The following is a 6725-nucleotide window of genomic DNA, read 5'->3' on the forward strand; positions in this document are numbered from 1 at the left end:
GGATGATGGCCGTTCTGTGCAAATATGTGTGCAATTGCGCAGCTTGTGTCCTCCATTGGTGGCAAACAGCCCTATTTAGGGATAGCACTGCTTTCCCCATGTATGGGGAAGGGGCGATAAAAGGAGCCCTAAACATTGCTCGTACACATTCACCTTGACAGTGAACTGCAGCTGTCTGTGTATCCAGTGTGCAGTCGAAATAATTATAAATTAAGTAAGAAATTTAATATTGGATCGTGGAATATTCGCACCCTCCAGGACAATCCTAATGCACCAGAACGTAAAACAGCGTTGATATCTCGTGAACTTAAGAAATATAAGATCGATATTGCGGCACTCAGTGAAACATGCCTTGCTGGTGTCTCTCAATTTAAGGAGGAAAAGGGTGGCTATGTCTTTTTCTCCAAGGGTAGAGGGCCTGATGAGTCTCGCCTCTCTGGTGTGGGATTTGCCGTAAAATCAGAACTAGCCAAATCACTGAAATCTCTTCCCAAAGGTCTATCGGACCACATTATGACTTTGACCCTTGAGTTGGAACTTGAAACTCGGGTTACACTTGTAAGCTGCTATGCACCAACAATGAGCAGACCGGATGAGGAGAGAGATGAATTCTACCAACAACTACGAGAAGTAATCGGTGATATTCGCCATAAGGACAAACTCATTTTGATGGGCGACTTTAATACTCGGGTCGGTTCTGACTTCCAATCATGGAAAGGGGTTCTGAGGCATCATGGCGTTGGTAGAATGAATGAAAATGGTCTTCATTTGCTCTCCCTCTGCAGAGAATTCAATATGACCATCACTAACACAGTTTTTCAACAGAAAAATTGTCGCAAAACCACATGGATGCACCCTCGTTCAACCAGCTGGCATATGATTGACTATGTCATCACTAAGAAACGTGATTTTCGTGACTTCAAAATAACGTGCTCCTTCCATACAAGCTGTTACCTATCAGATCATGCCCTGCTACGTAGCAGGGTGTCTCTGAGTCTTTGGCGCAGACAGGTAAAGAAGTCATCTATTCCAAAACGTATTAATGTATTGTTGCTTAAGAATACTGAAACTCGAACAATACTTTCTGACAAGTTGGATGAAAATTTAGATGGTGTAGAAATAACTGACAACATAGAAGCATCCTGGGAAGCGCTACGAAATATCACCCATTCCACTGCCCTGGAAGTGCTGGGCTTACCCATACGGAAGCACCAGGATTGGTTTGATGACCAGGATATAGAAGCCCAGGATCAAATTCAGAAAATGCATCAAGCTCACAAAGCATGGATTGACGACCAAAACTTTACTGAAAAAAGATTGGCATACAAAACCTGCAAAGGGAAAGTGCAGAGGACACTACGACAGATGAAAGAGAAATGGTGGACCGCACACGCAGAAGCTGTTCAGTCAGCATTCAACAGAAAGGACACAAAAGCCTTTTATGAAGGTATAAGGAAGGTTTTCGGTCCTCAAGAATCAGGAGTTTCGCCAATTTTAGCAGAAGACGGGACATTACTGACAGACAAGGACGGTATCTTGAGACGCTGGAAGGAACATTTTGAAACAGTGTTAAATTCTTCTTCGGTAACAGACGATGAGATTATAAACTCAATTGAGCAGGTTCCCGAGAGATTAGAACTATCCGTGTTACCAACTCTCCCAGAAGTCCTTGCAGCAGTTGAACTAATATCATTGGGTAAAGCACCAGGAAATGACGGTATACCACCGGAAGTCTACAGATATGGTGGCCATAAACTGGCCAGAAAGCTACATGCACTTTTCGTGTCCATTTGGACATCTGGAAAAGTCCCACAGGACTTTAAAGATGCATCAATTTACCATCTTTATAAAAATAAAGGCTTGAGGAATTGTGGAGAAAGTGGCTACTAAGAATCAAGATGGCGCCCACATGCGTTTATATGGGAAAAAGTCTCGTGGAGTCTCGGAGAATCTCGGAGAATCTTGTACCCTGATTCCATAAATAACGAGAAGAGGAAAGCGGGAAGCGAGACATGTTTGAGTCACAAAAACGAACGGACGTGTGTAAAAGAAGAGGTAGAAGAAAAGAGTGTGGTGAACGAAACAAACAACGACTCGGTTGAAAGTAGGGTCGTAACGAACACAAGCTATTCCGGCATGACGTCAGGATTTGACCCCAAGCTAATTCCCCTGTTTGATGGCAGTAGCACTGATCACTCAGTGCAGGAATGGGTGGAAAAAGCAGAATTAATATGTCAGCTCAGTGGGGTGAAGCGTATAGAATGCGTGGTCCCAATGCGCCTCACTGGGGGAGCATATGCAGTATACCAGCAGTTGGCTGATGAGGAAAAAACAGATTTTGCCTGCATCAAGCGCGCCCTTTTTACAGCATTTGCATTAGATCCAATTACTGCATGGAAGGAATTCATGGCCCGAAAATTACATCCCGGGGAAACGGTGGATGTGTATCTGGCTGAGCTAAAAAAGCTATCGGTCCTCTTTGGAGGGATGTCAGACAAAGGCTTGGTGTGCGCCTTTGTTGCAGGATTACCTAAGAGTGTGGAAGATCTGCTCCGTGCCTCATCCCAAGTGGACGAGATGGACATATCAGAAGTATTGGCGCAGGCACGAGCAATACTAAAGAAAAGCCCTAACACTATAGACCAAGTGGCAGCTGTACAACCATCACAGGTTGGATTGCAGGACCTGGGCGCAGCTACAACCTGCTATAAGTGTGGAGGACCCAACCATTTGGCCCGTGATTGTCTTTTGTCACGTCAACCAACTCGGAAACTTGACGGGCCGCAGTGCTACAAGTACAAGTGCAAAAAACGCGGACACCTGGCCCGCACCTGTCCGGGAAACGGGCAAGGGGAAGAAGCTACAGCGCCACTCTTCTCCCCAGATCATCATTGAGCAGGGCGCTACTCACTGTAAGCATACACATTAATGGAAGCGAGCGCCTCGCGCTTGTGGACACTGGGTGCACCCAGACTCTCGTAAGCAAGATATGCTGTGCCATTTGGAAAGCAGATAGAATTCCGGTACTAACAGTAGGCAGAGGTTCACTAGCCTCTTGTGGGGTGAGCATTATCCGCGCAAGCATCAACGATGGGCCTGCAGTAGCCGTGCGAGCCCTGGTGATGGAGGGAGAGCTTCTCGGGTACGACCTACTCCTGGGTATGGACTTGATTACACAACTGGGTGGAATTACCGTGGACAGAACCGGCAAGGTACAGTTCTCCCAATGTGATGAACATGTTTGTGCTGCCATAACTCTCGACGAGCCTGACTTTCATGCAGAGTATGATAGAAACACCAATGCATGGACGGCGTCTTGGAAGTGGTCAAACGATCAGCCACCAATATCCTTGCGAAACCGGTTATCGGAATATCCCCCACCCATGTGGCTAAGGGAACAGTATGAAGAAGAACTGCAAACGTGGATCGACAATGGCTGGCTTCTTCCATACCCAGAGGATGAGCTTGGCCCCCCGCGAGGGCTGATTCCCTTGATGGCCGTCGTACAAGAGACCAAACAAAAGGTCCGCTCCATCCTAGACTACCGTGAGCTCAATGAGCATGTCAACCCATATACAGCAAGGGCTGATGTGTGTGCACTCAAATTAAGGGAGTGGCGACAGCAGGGATCGAACGTGGCAACTCTGGACCTACGCAGGGCCTATCTGCAAATACGCATTGAGAAGAAATTGTGGCCATTTCAGACTGTGGAAATTAGAGGAACCCGATATTGTCTAACCAGGCTAGGGTTCGGTCTAAATGTGGCCCCAGGCATTATGACAGCAATCATGCATGCTATCCGGCAGCAAGATGAGGCAGTGCAACAGGCAACATCTTCATACATCGATGATATATTCGTCAATGAGAACCTCATGTCAGCGCAATCGATTAAAAAGCACTTTGAAAGCTTTGGACTGACATGTAAGGAACCAGAGCGTCTGTGCAATGGAGCAAAAGTTCTCGGCCTGCACGTGCGCAATAGCAAGGAAGGACTTTGCTGGAGAAGAGGAAGTCATGTTCCCAAGGTCCCATCAAACATCACTTGACGAACAGTGTTTTCGCTTTGTGGAAAGATGGTAGGACATTTCCCTGTGTGCGGTTGGCTCAGGGTGGCCGTGGCAGCCATAAAGAGACGTGCAACAGCCGTGTCGTTGGGATGGGACGATGCAGTACACGATGTCACCCTAAGGAGCATGTTGACAGAGACTGTGTCCAGAGTGACCAGTGATGACCCCGTTCAGGGAAAGTGGTGCGTCAGCGGGAATGAGTTCACGGTCTGGGTGGATGCTAGTTCACTGGCCCTTGGAGTTGCCCTTGCAGTTAATGATTCCATTATTGAAGATGCCTGTTGGCTTCGGCCAGAGAATGATTCGAGGCACATAAACCTGGCTGAACTTGATGCCACATTGAAGGGCGTTAACTTGGCGCTTCAATGGCACGCCAAGGTTCTACATATCATGACTGACTCGGCATGCACTCATCGGTGGATAACCAATGCATTAAGTGGAAGAGCACGGCTGACGACACGAGCATCGAGTGAGATGTTAATTCGAAGACGGCTTGCCACCTTGGTCGACACCATCACAGAGTACGACCTAACCATGGACGTAATGTTGATCAGGTCTGCGCTCAACAGAGCAGATGCTTTGACAAGAGTCCCTCAACGATGGCTTCTGGCTGGTGCTCAGAGAGATGCTGATAATCTGCAAAACACATGTGCAGCAGTTGTGTGTAATGTGGATGCAGCGCGCATCATGGACATTCATCGACAGTGTGGACATCCTGGCATCAAGCAGACACTGTACTTTGTCAAGATGATTGATCCAGGAGTAGGAAAAAAAGATATCCGAAGAGTGGTGGAAAGTTGCGAGGCCTGCCAATCCATCGACCCAGCTCCAGCACGATGGAAGAAAGGGGAGTTAGGAGTGAGTGGTAAGTGGCAGAGAGTGGGCATGGACATCACACACTACGGTGGCAACCACTTCCTTACCCTCATCGATTGTGGGCCTACACGTGTTGCAGTCTGGAGACTCCTTGGGCGCCAGGACTCTTGCAACATTATTCGCCAGCTGTCATCTGTGTTCTGTGAAAGAGGTGTGCCCGATGAAGTGCTGACGGACAATGACCCAGCCTTTTGCAGCCATCAGATGAGGCAGTTCTTACAAGAATGGGGTGTGCGGCTGCGGCTTAGATGCGCTTATGTGCCTTCTGGCAATGGTATAGCTGAGAGAAGCCATCGCAGCATCAAAACAATTGCAGCCAGGAAGCAGTGCACCATCGCAGAAGCTGTGTACTGGTATAATCTCATGCCAAAGGATGGCGTCTCTCCAGGAACGGCGCCTGCAAATGCAATCTATCAGTACCGTGTCCGAGAAAAAGGAATCCACCCCGATACAACTGTGGCCACTGAGATAGAACGGAATCGATATGCCAAAGGGGATGCTGTCTGGGTGAAGCCGCCAGGAAACCGATGTACTGACAAGTATAAACGAGGCACAGTGACCGATGTGGTGAGTCAGCAGTGTGATGGCGTACCCCGTCACGTTAGGGACCTACGGCCGGCGACACATATACCACCTCCAGTGAACGATGAGAGTGATTCTGACTCTGAGACGAGTGGGCCATCGCTTTGGTTTGCACCATCCCTATCAAGTAGTGACTCTGATATCAGTAACCTCCACGGAGATGAAGCCTTCCCCGACCATCAGGCGGTGGATGAGAGCGCACGCGAAGACGAGAGCAGCACTGTTCCCCTTCGTAGAAGCACCCGACGGCGGCGATCACCACCCCCCTGTCGTCTCTGTGATCATGAGATCAGGGGAGAGTGTGGAGAAAGTGGCTACTAAGAATCAAGATGGCGCCCGCATGCGTTTATGTGGAAAAAAAAGTCTCGTGGAGTCTCGGGGAATCTCGGAGAATCTCATACCCTGATTCCATAAATAACAAGAAGAGGAAAGCGGGAAGCGAGACGAGTTTGAGTCACGAAAACGAACGGACGTGTGTAAAAGAAGAGGTAGAAGAAAAGAGTGTGGTGAACGAAACAAACAACGACTCGGTTGAAAGTAGAGTTGTAACGAACACAGGAATTCCTGTGACAATCATCGTGGCATATCTCTGCTCTCAATTGCTGGAAAAATCATGGCCAGACTAATAATCAACAGATTAATCAGACATCTTGTAGATGAGATATATCCCGAATCGCAGTGTGGTTTCCGCTCTCTTCGGGGTACAATAGATATGATCTTTTCTCTGCGACAGGTCTCTGAGAAAGTTCGAGAAAAGAACCAAGAGCTATACATAGTGTTCATTGATCTTACTAAAGCCTTTGACACTGTCAACCGAACTGCCCTATGGAAAATCCTTAAGAAAATTGGTATACCTGACAATGTGCTCAAAGTTATAACATCCTTCCATGATGGCATGAAGGCTTCAGTGATGTCTAATGGGGACTCTTCTGAGCCTTTCAATGTGACCAATGGAACAAAACAAGGTTGTGTAATGGCTCCAGTACTATTCGCCCTTTACTTCTCTGTTATGCTGAAATATGCATTTGCAGATGTTGACACTGGCGTTCATTTCCAATTCCGTACAGATGGTGGGATTTTTAATCAACAATGCTTCAAAGCGAAAACACTTCTCCGAAGAACCATTATAAGAGATTTGCTGTTTGCAGATGATGCTGCCCTTGTTGCGACTTCTCGGGAGGAGGCTCAACATCTTGTAAA

Source organism: Euprymna scolopes, chromosome 15 (genome assembly GCF_053919585.1).
Source record: "Euprymna scolopes isolate OS-2025 chromosome 15, ASM5391958v1, whole genome shotgun sequence".
NCBI lineage: Eukaryota > Metazoa > Mollusca > Cephalopoda > Sepiida > Sepiolidae > Euprymna > Euprymna scolopes.